Source organism: Palaemon carinicauda, chromosome 6 (genome assembly GCF_036898095.1).
Source record: "Palaemon carinicauda isolate YSFRI2023 chromosome 6, ASM3689809v2, whole genome shotgun sequence".
NCBI classification, from domain to species: Eukaryota; Metazoa; Arthropoda; class Malacostraca; order Decapoda; family Palaemonidae; genus Palaemon; species Palaemon carinicauda.
The window spans coordinates 126,538,039-126,555,619 of NC_090730.1; the positions used below are offsets into that span (position 1 = coordinate 126,538,039).

General features: G+C 34.4%; 1 long non-coding RNA gene across 1 annotated transcript; it reads right to left on the minus strand.

Annotated features, from left to right (window-relative positions):
• Positions 1-1,410: 1,410 nt before the first annotated feature.
• On the minus strand, positions 1,411-7,346 carry LOC137642645 (uncharacterized). Its single transcript, XR_011044826.1, has 2 exons — positions 7,028-7,346; positions 1,411-2,123 (listed from the first exon to the last, which is right to left on the minus strand). It is a non-coding gene; the product is annotated as an uncharacterized lncRNA (long non-coding RNA).
• Positions 7,347-17,581: the final 10,235 nt, after the last annotated feature.

Genomic DNA, 17,581 nt, shown 5'->3' on the forward strand with positions numbered 1-17,581 from the left:
GAAGGTTAAGATGCCTGTACCATGCGAGGATGGTGACGACAACGATGTAGATGACCCTCCCATGACCTTGACCCCCTTCAGGAGCCCGTCAGGGAAGTCCGCCATCTCCTGTGTGCCATCAATCAGTGCTACTAGTGTATTTTTTGCGTGCCACCCCAGTGCTTTTTCAAATGCCACCCCAGTGCCTTTTTCAAGTGCTACCCCACTGCCTTCAACAAGTGCCATGCCAGTGCCTTCTAAGAGTGCCACGCCAGTTACTTTTAAGAGTGCCACGCCAGTGGCCAATTTCACCTGTCACAGATTTGGTGTTTTTCCGCCCATGACCTTTGAAAGTAGGCATGAATGCTGCCATGCCATTCAATTTTATTATGCAGTTCGCCAAAGTTACTTGTGTATAATGCAAATATTTTGTACAGATTATTTTCTATATATTTATACGTTTATATACTTATTTATATAGATTTTCCAAATAAAATTTGAAATCATTGGTTTTTAATTTACTCCTAACATAATATTGAGGAATGAATATTGTTAAATAAGAAACTTGAGGATTCGATATATATTTATTAATAAGGAAGTTACATGGCCCGAAAGTTGAGGTCTCATTTATGGTACCACACTGGTAATGGCGTACCCACTTTGAAACTTAACCAACACAGGGTTAAAAGTGTAAGAGTTATACAAAAACTTCAAATAACTAAAATATATACAGATAGTTGCGGGGTAACTGGAAAATCCTTACACTATAAGTAATATATGGTTATGGAATCACAGCAACCTATAAATAGTTTAGGCAACTCAAAATTTTCTCTAGTAAAATATTGAAAACCATTTTAGTATTATATTAGCAACAATATAATGTAGGCCTACATACTAGTACATGTGTTATCTTGAACCAAAATTTAACTCTTGCTCTTTTTACTATAAATTATTTCATCGACCTTGCACACTATTGACAGTTAATGTAAATCAACACTACTGAAAGTTTTTAAATCTACTTACAAAAGCAAAACTGGCAAGTATCTATTCTTAAAGTGATTTAAGCTTTAATTTTTGGGCAAAAAATATATACATTAAAATAAATTTAAGCATAAAAATTATATTATAATAAAATCTCAGCATTACAAAGCAAGAAATAAAGATTAACCCTTAACTTTAAGAGAAAAAACCAAAGATTTAACAATTTGAATTGCCTAAGGGATAAAAATAAATTTTTGGATTTTCAATACAAGATTGCACATCCCTCACATTTAAAACTATTTAAAATGCTTACCTATGACATTAAAAATCTGCACATTAAAAAGTAAGTCTACAAAAAAATTTCTACAAAACTTAGAAGTACTGAAGTGCAGGGAATTTTTTAACTATTTAAAGCTGTAAGCTTAACATTCCTTGTGTACTTTTGTAATGTACAGAATAGGGTCAACTATGAGAATCAAAATTCCAATACATTGTTTGAATACAATGTCAATATGACACTAATTAACTCTTATTGCAAAACTAACTACACGAAGGTAGTTCTGGGTCCAAGACACAAGACTCCTTTGGAGATATTTTGTCAAAACTAGAGTTACCGCCCAGAAAACTTTATGCCAACAGACTTTCTACAGACAATGTATGGGATGCAGCCGCTTCAGGCAGATGGCCAAGATTATCATGATTTGAGCCAGAGACCTGATGTTCGGCAGAAGATGAGTTAAGACTCTTCAAATAGTTTGATTCCTTCAGTCTGAGCCAGCAGGATCTACCAGGTAGTCCCCCTTCGCAAGAATCATCTAGTTACACCCTTAGAGCCTCAGCTGAAGACTAGCTTGACCTGCAGGATCTATGTTTAATTTTTTCTAGTACTGAAATTTTATTAATTTCAAATTCAGTTATTCTGGGTGGCACTTTTTGGATTATTTCTTCCAAAGTCCTGAACATACACTTTGTTGTTCGTGGGATCATTCCTTCCAGTTGCTCACCTTCATTTAGACTTCCATACTGCATTTTCCCCAAACTGGTTTGACCGCTAGCAAAGATGCACACGCTTGTCTAAAAGAGCTCTGGCAGTCAAGATATTGAAAAATTCGGCCTGCCAGGCAGATTGCTCAAAAACTGGTAGGAGGCCTGACTGTTCACATCTGTAAACCAAAGTATTAAAATTAAAATTACTTAATATACAAGTGAAAAAGCAGCAAAATTTAAACTGAACACCCTTCATCAATCCTGTTAAAAGTTTTGTTTCTAGAAGTCAGGTTAGAGTCGTTTTCTAAGAACTTATGATTTAATAATACTTGCCTCTTCCAATGTTATTTTTTCTGTCTTACAGGCAACCATTAAATGGAGTTTAGTTTATTACAGACTGATGCGAAAGTTTAAATTAATTCATATACAGTTAACCTAATTCCAACATTTCTTATGAAATTTTTGTACAAATATGGAATTTTCATTCTAAAATGAAGACTTTGCTGGATAATTTAGCTAGCCCTGAATTATCCATGACTCACCCCAATCTTTACCCCATTGGCAACCCTGATAGCTCCTATTCTGCCCTGTCATTGGTACGTGTGACATCTGGAACCAGAGCTCATGCAATCCTATGGTCAGTTTTGTAATTACAAAAGTGGAGAATGCAGTGAGACTAGCCAAATTAACCAGGCATGTATTGTTTTTGAGTGAAACTTCCATATCTATAAACATTACCTTATGATAAATTATCTAGTTCATTACCCCAATTGACAAGCAGGGAACTGGAAGAATCTTTGGAACAAGAGGTAACAATGTAAGCAAGAAAGTGCCGAACCTAAATAATATGCCCAGTAGCATACTAAGAGGACTGCAGCAAACAAAAGCCCAAGTAGAATTAAGCGCCAATCTAGATACTGACCAAGGGATGATTTATCACTCTGGAGAAGGACACTGTCGTCCGAAAACATCCGAGGAAACAATGTCCCAGTCTATAGCATCTTAAACCAAGAGGCAAAAGGTGCACAGTGAAAACATACTAAAGAGATCAGAAGACACCTCCTGAATGTGCCAAATAACTGCAGAAGGGAAACAAGACCAAGACTAAAAAATTTAAAAATAAAAAACTGGTAGAGCCGTACAATACCTCTAAGATGAAAGTGCAGCTCCTAGGGAAAAACTTAGTTCAGTATAACAGTGTTTACTAAATTTGGCTATTTCCTTTACCCTTTTCATCTATGAAAGAGTAACTAATGTCCTGCAAATTATTACGGAAAGGTTTGCCAGGGAATATTGTTCCTTATAATCAAGGATTCTACTAAAGGAATCAAATTATAGAACACTGGACATTAAAAATAGGAAAAACTGCTTTTCCTACAGTATAATAGTGTGCTTTCAACATATTTGCAAAATTTCTACTGCAAATTGGCCATTCCACCATTATGGATCCACCCCTTCTGACAGACAGGTTGGGACCTTGGACTATGGGAGGTGCAATAACTGAACGAAACTATTTAGCACAGCTTTGTAAAAGGCCACAGAACCTAACAAACTCACCTAACCTTGCCTAGTAGTAGCCACGTTGCAATTCTAGCTGGGAGGCCAGCCCCCATCCCAGGTCCTTGACCGGACCAGGTGGTGCTTTCCTCCACCCCTCCCACAAACTACCTTCCCAGGTCACAGACATACCCGGCGAGCTTGCCCCCCCTCAAACTATCTTTCCAGATAAGCTACCTTCCCAGATCACACACTAGTAAATCACAAGTACTTTTTAAACTAGATCTAATAAACTTATCAAAATCACCATACACTAACCTTTGAGGGATAACAACTTTAAGATTTATTCACTACACCAGGAGTGCCGTGATAAATCAGTGAAGCTTTGCTATAACATCGAAATAAACAAGCTGCCATTACATTTTGTTAAATGTTGGGCTCCAAAACAAGCTGGAATACAGCTACAAGGGACGGCAAGTAAAAGCTAACAGGAAACTGAATAGTTTACCTTAGAAAACTGGGTGTCATAGAACCGTCTACATCACTCAAGCACACATGCCCAAATAAGGTACAACTATCATATGGTAGGGGAAGGAAGGAGGAGCAGCTACTTACAAGTGAACAAACAGTAATTCCATTAGTAGAAAGTGGGATGGCGGGCTCGTGTGCAGAATGTGTCAAGTTATCGTGCAACAAGCTATGCACACTCACAAACATGAGCAGAAAATGCAAACTTGTAAAATTTAAAACAAGCAAAAATAGTTCTTGCCTTGTGCATTTTCTCGTGGATTTGTATCCTCGTGGATTCATGTGTCCCAGAGAACAATATATATAGAAAAGGTTGTGTTAAAATTATTCAGATTCCCCTGTTAATTTTCTGCACCCAAAACTCCCGATTCCCACTGGGTTGCCTGCATTACTGTATATTCTTTAGAATACATTAGGGTAGATTATAAACAAGAGATAAAAAATGTAATTCCCGAAGTGGTACATGATCTGCTACTAAATGATCTACTGTCCATCAGCGTTGAAGATCACGCCTTCGAATACTTAAAGGTTACTTAGTTGGTAGAAATCACTGTACAAATTGGAAACTCATTAATCAAATGAACCTTTAAACAGGGGTACCCCAGGGGAGTGTTCCTGGCCCAATATATTTCAGCATCTATACTATTGGTCTATCGCAAATACTACAAAGGCATGGTGTGAAGTTAAACTATTTGCAGATGAAAATTTTAATTCTCCATAAATGATATAGATGACACTACTGAAACTAAACCGAATCCTTGATAGTGTTAGAGAATAGATGACATTAAAAAACTTAAATGAGAAGAAAACAGTTCATGGTGGAGGGCAAGAGAAAGCGTGAGAAACTTGTGATTCAAATGAACATAAAATGACTGCCGTTACCTAGTAAAGTTAGAGATCTAGGTGTATTTCTTGTTTGCAACCTATCTAAATGCCCAAATAAATAACTGCTGGTTATCGAAGAAATAAAAAGTTTTATAAAAAAAGTACCTAGACGAAAACTGAAGAAACTTGTGATATACAGTTATTTACCAAAGTGCAACTTGAGAAGTTACAAAACATAATAAACAGAGGATCAAGACTGATAAAAGGCGTCCCATCTAGAGAAAGGATCACCCCTATACTAATTTATTCACACTGGCTGCCGATTAAAGCGAGGATTAGTTTAAAATATGTATAATAACACACAAAGTTACCAGAACCTGGCATACAAAAGAAATTTATACATATTGCGCAGCCAACAAATCGTGTTGACACAAGGGCTAGATGGCTTCAAACTGTTAGAAGCTAGATATATGTCTACTTCAGCTCTAGAGCCTTTAAATATGCAGCCCCGAGACTATAATAAGCTCCCACGAAACATTTGAATGATTTTAAGACATTACGGCTTTCAAGAGGAAACTGAAGAATAATTATTTTCAAGTCTTTTGCCAGTAATACAACAGTAAATGAATAAGACATGAAACTTTAAATACTTTGAGCCAATAATGTAAAAAGACAGTGGAGGTCCAGTAGAGAGTGGGGTTCCCCTGCTGTATGGGATCGGAAAAGCAGCCATCAAAATATTAAAAAAAAAAAAATTTTAACAAGTTTCTATATACTCAATTATCAAATCTTTTTCTTATTCTATAAGACAGATTCCACTGCCATAGATAGTTTTTCTCCCAATGCCATTTAGTTTTTTGTCAATACACTGGGTAAAAATGCCCGATTTTCCTTAGTTTGTGGTTATGAATTATTGGCAAACCAAAGGACTAAACATTATTAACTACTATTTTGTCATTTGTCTGGCCCTTTAAAAGGATGGCGTGACAATATACTCATCAAATAAATTGGTCAGACATGCAATAGTTTTTGCTACTTATTTTAAGTTGGAGTAACAAGGACATTTTAAGTTGGAGTAACAAGGACTTTACAAATTGGAGGTACACAAAGTGAAAATGTTTCGGCTTTAACATTTAGTGCTAACAAAAAGTGCCATGAGTCCTAAAGAAGTCGTGGCGTATTATAACGCCGCAACACTAGGACTATTGGAAAACACTCTTAGCGACAATTTCACTTGCCAGACCCTAAGATCAATGAGAAGGCTTAATAGTGCCATGGCAGAGCAAAAACCAATAAATTATAGGTTCATCTAACTTATTTTTAACACTATAAAGTTAAAATGCTACATGGAAAAAAAGATTGTAAATTAGTGCTTTTGAGTGTGGCAAAAAAGAACTGCAGTGTTGACAGTTACAATACCACTAATTTTGATTTCAGTATTTTTTATTACGCTGACAGCTTCCCTTAGTTTACCAGTTGAAAAATTCTAACGTCCAGTAAATTAATTTCCAATGTGGAACCAGTTTATTTTTGTGAAGTGGAGCCCTATATCCCCAATTATGATAATTGGAGGCAATTCTGATAATTTAAGGCAGCAATAAAGGAAGCAAGTTAAGATACGCTATTTAAGCTAGAACAGGTCTTATATCAATGGCTGATACCAATTTTTCCAAGAATTGGTCATATCAACAGAATTCAAGCAGCCGGAACCAAACCTTAGTCTGGAATCAAATTTAGTCCTTTGTTGCAGAAAAGGACAAAGTAAAAAAAAAAAAAAAGTTTAGAAAAAGGAAACCTAAATCACTTTCAAGGTAAACCCTACACAACTTAGGCGTTGTCGCCAAAAAGGAAGGAACGCACAAACAATTTGACAGTTACCACGAGACCTTTGTAACTGAGACGGATGGACAAAAAGGAGGGAGAGCACAAACAAAATCTGAACAATCATCAGAATAACTTTTATAATAACTCCAGAAAAGTGCTGACCAGAAAGCACTATCAAATGTCGAACCACTCCCCACTATTGCTGGCCAATGTCTTGCTTATTTGCGGGGGAAAAAAATGATCCGACTGGCATCAACATTTCGTACCATTAACCCGACTTGAAGTTTAAGACAAAGTTCCAGAAATTTCTAAATACTCATTAAATAAACAATTCACACATGAACAACATAAGCACGAAACAACGCTGTCAAATCATGAAAAGAAAACCTCTCACTATTTTACTCACCGTCCAATGTCTTCCCCACTGACACTTCAACATACAACTAACCTCGCCAATAAACATATCTTTCGTGATAAGTTCCGTCTCGCCTTCGACCCCTGACGTAATATGGATGACAAAACAACGAAGCAGACATCCCCAGTTGAGGCTCTACTTTCGTGTCCTTGTAAAAGCAGTGGCGCCATCTACATTCAAACATCAAAACCACTTGTCTTTGATGACCTGTGACATTACCTCTCCAGAAACCGCTGTAAAGTCGCAAATTTCTATCGATTTACAATTTCATAAAACTTAACATTACATGAAATAGACGAGTTTAGTCACTATGTAGATAAGATATGCAATAATCATAGTAAAATGAACTTTGACTTTATAAAACAACCAATAGGTAGTGGTTCATCTCTTTCTTTGAATTTAGTTCATAAGTTTGTTATTTACTTTGCAAGTCTTGAGAAACATATTTTGGAAAGTTATAGTCTTGGCCTATATTGCGAGAGATTAAGAGTAACTGATTATTCGTATTTGGTGCAATGGGGCAATGAAAAAGATCATTCATTTAACATTAAAAAAGGGAATGAAAAAGTGGAATTCATGAAGCAAGAAATAATGGAGTATGGAAATGCAGCAAATGTTAGGGTTGTAGCTCTGGATTTACGAATCAGAATATATGAAACTAGTACTCACAATAATATTGGCCAATGTAGAAACATGGAGAATTATAAAAGAGAAATGAAGTAATTGAAAAGCATGCAACATGAAATAATGAAAGGAATGTTAGAATAACTGTCGAGACACCACCAAGCGAGCTTATAGCTGAACAGAGATATGACCTGTAGAAACCAGGATTTAATATAAAAAAGCTGTTACTATATTACAACAACAACAAAAAAATATACAAGAGACTGTAGAAGATCAAATAAAAAAAAAAAATAAAAAATGTAAACATTGCTGAGGTGAAGGAGTTATAAAAATGTGTAAAACGTATGATATGAATCTGGAAGAAGTAAAAAACGTATTATCAAAAGAGAAATAAAAAGGTTATAAAATATAAAATACTCAAGGAAATAGAAGAGGAAGTAGCTGTAAAACGGAAGATGACGACAAAGTTGAGACACGGAAGGTAAGAGAAGAATGGTATATATATATATATATATATATATATATATATATATATATATATATATATATATATATATATATGAATATATATATATATATATATATATATATATATAAATACTGTATATATATATATATATATATATATATATATATATATATATATATATATATATATATATATACGTATATATATACACACACATATATATATATATATATATATATATATATATATATATATATATATGTATATATATACACACACACACACACACACACATATATATATATATATATATATATATATATATATATATATATATATATATATATACATGTACATATATATATATATACATGTATATATATATATATATATATATATATATATATATATATATGTATATATATATATATATATATATATATATATATATATATACATGTATATATATATATATATATACATATATATATATATATATATATATATATGAATTTATAACGAGATAAGCTATTACAACTATGGGTGTTTTGCTTAACGTGATAGAATAGAAGAAGAATTTTAAAAGAACAAATGCATACGACGTAAGCTGTGAGATGTGTTAGATATAAGAGGGAAATATTTACTTGGATAAGTCTTTAGGGGCAATCTAAAAAAGAACACAGTCATAAGGACTTAGAAGGTCCAGCAGAGGAAGTGGCTCGATATATAAGGACAATGGATAAAGGGAAAAATCAAAGTCTATGGATTTAAATAGACCTTTGGAAAAAGGTTGCAGCTGACCGACGCCTCGCGCCTTCTTGAACGGTGGAGTGAGTATTGTGGAGCCAGAAAAAAGGAATAGGATTCTTCAAGTTCTTTTTTAAATTGACAGTTTTTTTAATTTCTATATCAAATCTCAATATTTGTTCTGAATCCTCTCGTATTTATTTTACAGTTTTCCTGACATGTAATTGCTTTGCTGAATAATTCAATTTCATCAGTGTTACAACAAAGAAAAGGGGAGAGAGAGAGAGAGACACTAAAATCATTTCTACATGGAGTTAAGTGATAAAACATGCTAAGAGTTATTCATATAGAATCTAATGTAGATAAGAAAACATCAATACACAATTTTTAAATACATCTAGTTTCATGACTGTTTTATTAAGGTACGGAGTTAACAACTGTGTAGTAAAATATGATTGAATGTTGAAGTCTCTATTTTCCTTTGCGGGAATAACACTTTTGGTTTCCCTTTTACGCAACAAATACGATTTGTCTAATAATATAATTCATACAAATATACCGAGAAAAGTCGACAGAATCGTGAAGATGCAAAACAAGTGGAGTAGTTCGAAAGACTTTCTTTAACGAGGCAAAGAGCAGCAGACAGGACTTTAAGCCTATTATCATACCTTCCAAATTGTTATAATGCTCGTGACAAAGATCTTTTTTCAGAATGTGAAGTCGTCTGAATATTTTCGGAATTTAAAAATGATCTTGATCTCCCCAGCCACACTTACCTCCCATGTCTTAAAATTTCTTGACCACTCCCATCACACATGATATTACAAATAACGCATAAACCTTTAGATATGAAAATACCAATGAATAAAAAAAACAACAATCTTGAGGATTAATAGGAAAACACTAGAATAATACACTTAATTACTGCCTCACTCAAACCTCTTGACATTTGAATATATATATATATATATATATATATATATATATATATATATATATATATATATATATATATATATATATATATATATATATATATATATATATATGTATGTATATATATATGTGTATACACACACATATATATATATATATATATATATATATATATATATATATATATATGAGAGTGAGTAAAAAATTTTGACCAATGGGTTATAAATGTCAACGTCAATATATATATATATATATATATATATATATATATATATATATATATATATATATGTGTGTGTGTGTGTGTGTATATATAAGAATTATATTGCAAGTCTACAGTCATAATAGTGAAATAAGGGAGGTTTATTCCCTCTATAGCCCATGGTACTTAGGCAAAATTTTACTTTTGGCGGCCAATTTCTTCTACCGAAACCGTATTTACATGAGTACCCTATATACTGGGTATATATGTATATATGAATACCTTACATGTCTGGAACAAAATATTCAAGTATTGTAAAGGAACTTTGTACTTTGATATTACTTCAAATTTTCTTTGTCAAATCTGTCAATTTGGGTATCTGATTTTGATGTGAATATTGATTATTAACATTACAATTTTTAAAAATCCACAGCTAATATATGGTCTATTTAGTAATTCGATTTAAAAGAATTTTTAATAAAAAAACAGTATTTATCCTTATATTAGATAGAAAATTTTTGAGAGTATAAAGAGGAAAAATATAAGACGATGAAAGTGTAATGGAAAGAAGAAAATAAGAAATATCTATCGGTCTTGGTAAGATATAGATGGATGTTGTACTGACTTAACGTGTTGCCGTGTAAAGCAATTTGTGGGATGGAAAACTTGATCTTGTTAGGGAAAGTAACTTTCTGTGAGAATAATGAATAAATCAGCGAAGAGTGAAGACGGAGGATCTGGTCGCCGGAACCATATGAGATAATCGATTTCTCGAAACTATTGTATTTTCAGAATTTTGAAGATGAAAAAAATATTCTAAATTCCTAACAACTGAAATTATTTTATTTCTAAAATATGTGAAATTCGAAATGGCAACACGGACACAATGCTACATTTTAACATGAATATTGGTCCAGGTCTGAAAGAAGAAGTGATATGAAATAGTTTAGACTTGTTGCAGAAATATGAAGTTAAATATAATTTGTTTTTAAATTTCAAGCACGAAACAAAACGTATAAGAAACACCAAGTTTGAACGGACTCTGTATGAATGTCACAAAAAAGAAAATAAAGAAATTAAAGACTAATGTGATGGCATGAAGGATCTACGTATTTTATATAATCCAAGATCGCTACTATATCGTTCAATATACACGAAAAAATGAAGGTGGTTTGGAACTGTACTGCTTGTTAATCATAAGAATGCTATGCATACTGTTATTTTCCGCTGGTTTTCAACTTTTACTATACGACCGAATGCACCCACACAAGTACACAGCATCGTAATATTAGAGGTATTTATTGAAAATAACTGAAATTATTCTTGCTTTAGCTGAAATTAAAGGAGAACGGCCGAAGGAAAATGAATACCCTGACGTAAAACAAAACAACTTTTGTCCCTAGAACTAGGTACTTGAGTGTGACGCTAATTTATATAGGAATAAGCACACACTTAGAATGAAAAACTGTGAATATGCCAAAGTAGAAAAAAAGGAATAACGAGGAATCTCTGAAAACTATAGAGCACTGATTACGGTCTGAAATTTTGTTTGGATGACAGATTTCCTTTATCTTTTTCATTGGTGTAAGCATTACAAGTTAGCCATTCAAAAAGGGGAAAAATAGAAATCTCAAATAAGAAAAATAATCGATTGATAACTAGAAAATTAGTTATAATAATGTATAAAAAAAACAAAGGGAGAAGTTGAATGAGAACTTTAGTCACATTGAAAAGTTGTTGATCTAAGAACAAAATACAGGGAAATAATGACTAAACATAATTTTAGAAAATCATTATAAAATGTTAGAATTTGTAGACTAAGGAAATAATTCTTTCCTAAAAAGATGAGAATGGATCTCAGAATGACGATTGCAAATAGAGAGATACTCTCTTCAGAGACTGCTCTACTGATTCGATAAAATAAGTATTTTGAAGGTTTGTTGAATGTAGAAGATCGAAGAGACTGTACCAACCGTGTGTCACACGATCGTACATAATTCATTTTGTATATATTATGCTTGTATCTTCGCTCTTCCCTCGCACTAAAAAGAACCAGAATAAACATGTTTGCGTTTCTCCTATGTAACATTGTCATTTTTTCGAACATGAAATTTCCTGTTGCTTTATGTACGATCGTGTGACACACGGTTGGTACAAGACACACAGCTGAGCGATGCTATAGTGAAATGCGGTGAGGTAAGGTTGAGAATGCTTGTGGAAGTGCCTATTGAGGACGTAAGAAGATGTTGAAGAATGATGAACACCAGGTTTTCATGGGATTACAGGTGAGACACTGTAGTGCAGTCGTGATAGCAGCACTGGCCAGGGTTTGTAAGATGTGTAGAATTCGAAAAAGGTTTCTCAGGTATGAATGGGAGGATTAATTGTTCTGTTGTATAAAGGTAAAGGTGACAGCGTCGGGTTAGAACCGAAGACGCATAAATATTACTTGATATACCAGGGGGAGTGAATGGTAGGATTTTATTGATAAAGAAAGGCAGATGGCTAAAGGACTGAATAATGAAAACATTTGAGCGTTTGTTATGAAACAAGTCTGTGAGAACCCTGATAGTAAAATTCAAGTCGTAGAGAGGAAGCTTATTACATAACTAATATATAATATAGGCAATGTGGAAATGATTTGAGAATGTTAAATTAATGTGGATGATTAATTGTTGAAAGTGTGAAGGTGGTTCTAAGAGGTGGGTGTGTTAGCTTTCTGTAGCTTCAATACCCTCATTGATGGAATGATGGGTGTGGTCCGAGAAAAGGTCAGAGGTTGTTGGTGGGAAGATAGTGGTTTATAAAAGGAGTGATGAATGATTGACTAGTTATTGATGTTTGCAGATGATACTGCAAACACCATAAAATGTAGAAGATTGAGAAAACAACCGTTTCTGAGGAGAGAAAGATGAAAGTAGATGTGTGCAAGTGTAAAGTAATGAGGGTAAATGGAAACTTGGAGGATGGACAATTAAATGCTAATATGGATGGTGGGAGACAGATAATTGTTCTTTTATACAATTATTTTTGGAGTAAATAAAGGATGATTGTAAGGTGAGAACAGATCTGAGTCCCAGAATAGTGAATATAGAAAGATAACAATGAGTGTATAAAAGGTTTGGAAGAGGCGAAGTGTCTATGGAAGCCAATGTGAAATGTATGAATGAATTATTGGGCAAACACTATTTCATGTAAGTGAAATGAAGATTGGAGACGTTAGAATTAATTGATTGTGTAGTATATGCCTCATACGAAGAATTAATTGATCAGAGCACAGACCGACAGACATCAAAATACATGGAAGTTTGCGGTTAGCATATGTGATAAAATGAATCACAACTTTCTATTCATTTTGGTTATAAATAAAGAATGAACATCAATATGGTAGAAATATTGTAGAATCCAGAAGTCTGTTGGGTAAGATCCTAGGAGGGGAGTTAGAACTAGAAAGGGTTGGGAAGATGCCATGAATGACGCATTGTGTGGAAGAGAATTTGACTCACTGCTAATCAACTTCCTATGAAGGTGCATAAAGAAAGATTTTAGTCAAGGATTTACTGCACAGGAGCTTCATTACTGATTCTACATTAAGTTTGTGAAACAAACTGTGGATACATGTGCATAAAAACCTTTTGAAATATCTTCTTCCAGGTGTTTCTATGCAAATAAAAGTTAAATACTAGGAGGCAAATCTAATATGTTATATATGAACGACTTCATAACTTTTTTCAATGATTGAATTAAATGGAAAATACACCGAAAACTTGTTCACTGACAATTTCAATTTCATGAAAAGCAATTTGATATTTGAAAAGCTCTCTCTCTCTCTCTCTCTCTCTCTCTCTCTCTCTCTCTCTCTCTCTCTCTCTCTCTCTCTCTCTCTCTCTCTCTCTCTCTCTCTCTCTCTCTCTCTCAAAAATTCTAGTACGTGAGCAAATTCAATCACCTGAACATTATGTCCTTGGATAACAAACATTCCTGGGCAGTGTAGGCTTTACCTCATTTTTACTTAAAGGAGCTAAAAGCACACGTGGCTTTGTCTGACTCCTCTTGTGACACTTCCCGATATAATTCGGAGATGAAACGACAAGCATTTAATATAAGTAAAAGATGTGTATCATTGTTGACTTTACGAATAAAAAATCGCAAAATTACCCGAGAAATTATTTTTCCCTAGATGGGCCAAGGAGAAGTGCGCACGAACACACACCACACGAATGTACTCTATATTAAGAAGTTCATGGCGATTGACTTCTCATCTATTAGGTGAAGAATAATATTTATTCGAATTGGCATCCTTTAAAGAATTACACCACTGACTTTTATCAGCAAATCCATATTACACTGTTAAAAAAAAGAAAAGAAAAAAAAACGTAATTTTAATCCAGAATTCTCAGCCGTATTTCAGTAAAATAAAGGCGACGATAATCTTACCTTACTTTGTTATTATCTTTTACGGGTTGGTGACCGTATCACTCTACGTCAATATATCCGTTTATAAAAGGGTAAAACTCCTGAAATAAATGTTGCCATTAATTTACCGTCTTTTAATGCAAATTTAACAATGCATAAATAATGTCCATTCACCTAAAATTTTAGCTATTCAACTTTCAACCGGGATATTAAAAAAAATATGAATAAGTTTTCTCTTAGTGAAAGTGCAATAATTACCGTGGTCGTCTTAACTTACGAGCACCAATTGTATAGCGGTTCTATTTTGTCTTTCCATTCATTTTTTAGAATTTCCATTTTCCTGGTTTCGGCGGGAATTTTTCTTTCTAATATACCTTGCATTCTAATAAAACTTAATCCATTCTCAACTATTCTATAAATGGAGTTATCCCATCAAATCATAATCCCATTGAATTACCATCCCATCAATCATAACGATATTTTAGCTATTGATAATGGAATAATTATTTCCTCAAATTTTTTTTTCTCAACTTTTCGCATTTTTCTCATATGTGCTTGGAAATCTATAATTCGCGGGAAGTCGCCTCAAGTCTGAGAGAGAGAGAGAGAGAGAGAGAGAGAGAGAGAGAGAGAGAGAGAGGAGAGAGAGAGAGAGAGAGAGAGAGAGAGACTTTGAGGTTCTCTCGCTGATAGTTTATTCTGTATATCTGTTTTTTCAGAGATAAAATTGTCCCTTTACTATAGCTATGATTCTAACATTAGAAACTTACAGTTCAGTATAGTCTATCACAGTGAATAACAATAATAAAATGTAATGCCATTTCCTTTCTTGTTATTAACAGGAATTTATATACTAGATAATTCACCTTGATATTTCACAGCAATTTATATATACCCACCTTATATACCAAATATAATAAATAATTATAACAGATGTCAGTAAATTAGTGTCTTAAATTCGGGATCATCTAATATTAATTCACTTTTATGTAGTAGAATATTCGATTCTAAAATCAAATATTTTTAAAATACTCTATTACAGATGGAATTTCGTCTCAGAAACCTCATACATCTTTTACAAAGATTTGACAAATATTTTTCACGATAATGTAGTCTATAAATTACTGTTAACATTATCATTATTAGCTAAGCTATATCCCTAGCTGGAAACACAGGATGCTACAAGGCAAATGGTTCCAACAGGTAAAATAGCCCAGCGAGGAAAGGAAATAAGGAAATAATCAGTCATATAAGAATTGACGAATAAAATGTGTAAAATATTTTAAGATCAGTAGCAACGTTAACACGGAACCGTCATATAAAAACATATAAAAGTATATGTAGCAAGTTTCAACTTCTGAGGTTCCACTAATCTAAAAGCAAGATTATGAAGATCATTTCACAATCTGGTCATAGCTAAAATAGAACTTTTAGAATATTGTACCGTAATGAGCTTTATAATGGAGAAGGCAAGACTATTACAACAATTAACTGTATAACTAGTACTACGTACAAGATGGTACAGTCTGGGAAAATGTGACCGCAAAGGCTGGTCTGAATTATATAAAAAAAAGAGTTATGCAACATGCACAAAGAATTAACTGACAGAGTGGCAGAGACTAATAATAAATTTTCATCAATCGGTGAAATGGATAACAAGCAGTCCTCCGACTGGAGCGGGTGCGGGAGAGGAGCCCTTTCCAGTCGGCTATCACTCACATTTGATATTTCGGCCCAGGACTTAAGAGTGTAGTTTGAGGTGAGAAGTTAGATTAAAAGGACTCCGTTTTAAATGCCTAGGAAAACTAGGAATTACTTTAAACATTTGTTATTTGCTCCTATGCATCATACAAACTTTTGCCCTTTAATTGGGGAGACTCACTGCCTGTAGTGTTGGAAGTCCCCTTGTAACGAAAATTGGAAGGTTCTATAACTTCCCTGGAAAGGTTCCAGGCTTGATATGTTGCGAAGTAAAATGAGGACACTGTACCCTCCCCACTATCTGCTTATCATTAGGATGAGAAACTGATAGGATCTGGGTTATACAATGAATTGTTCCGTATCATGCAAAGAGAAGCCATAACACCGAAGAGGACGTCACCTAGTATCAAATACCAAGAATATAGATATTGAGTTGGGGCCAGATTCACCATCCCCCAGTTTGCATGGAGTATGGGGATATATACTTCTTTGGTTATAAAGGATGATGCTTGTAATGCCTCGATTGCTGAGGGGTAGAAGAATTAAGGAGAAGATACTTATACTGCATTTCCTTACCGAGTAATGTCAAAACATTACCATAGATGAGATGCATCTTTGTCCCATGTGGAAGCTGGACTGGTTAAACAACCACTTGAGCAGCTACCACAGATCCAAGCATAAAGGTGTCACGGGACTTATGGGCACACTCGCAGTAGGGGCTGTGAATGTTGTCTTAAATGCGAGTGTGGGGGCAATACCTCTGACTTCATGAGTTCTGGTCCTTGCTGGCAACTTGACTCTCTTTGTCAGCCAAGACGTAAGCTCTACGGTTCATTTGTCAAAGGTAGAAAGAGAGAGTGTTCCTTGACACCATTTTCTTGGACTGGTCAGTGCTAACGAAGAGCCTCTTACACTCGGGCCTAAGGTGTCGGGTTTTTTTATAATAGGACAACCGAGCCCTCAAGGGATACAAGAGCATCTTGTCTTCATTGCCATCTGATGCCTCCCAGAGAGAGGGATGGCTTGAACCAGGGGTCAAGCACCGCCAGCTTCCAAGTCTTGGTCACAGAGTCCGGCACAAAACTGGAGCCATCCTTCTATCCACGAGCGTGGGTGACTACACAAGAGAGACCGTGCAACTTACTCACTCTTTTCACCGACACTATGGCTAGAAGAAAGACAATCTCTAAAGTCAGCTCCCTGTCTGATGACCTTCTCAAAGGCTCAAATGGGGAATGCGCATAAGCCCTGAGGACCGAGGCCACGTCTCAATCCATGGGCCTGTAATCCCGGGGTGAGACAGGCTGCTCAAAACTCCTCATGAGCATAGACAATTCCCAGGAGGTGGAAAGGTCTATACCCTTCAGTTATAAGACTATACCTGGGGCTGAGTGGTAGCCTTTGATAGCTGCAACTTTAATTAGAGTTTTAGCTGTTTTATTCAAAGAAA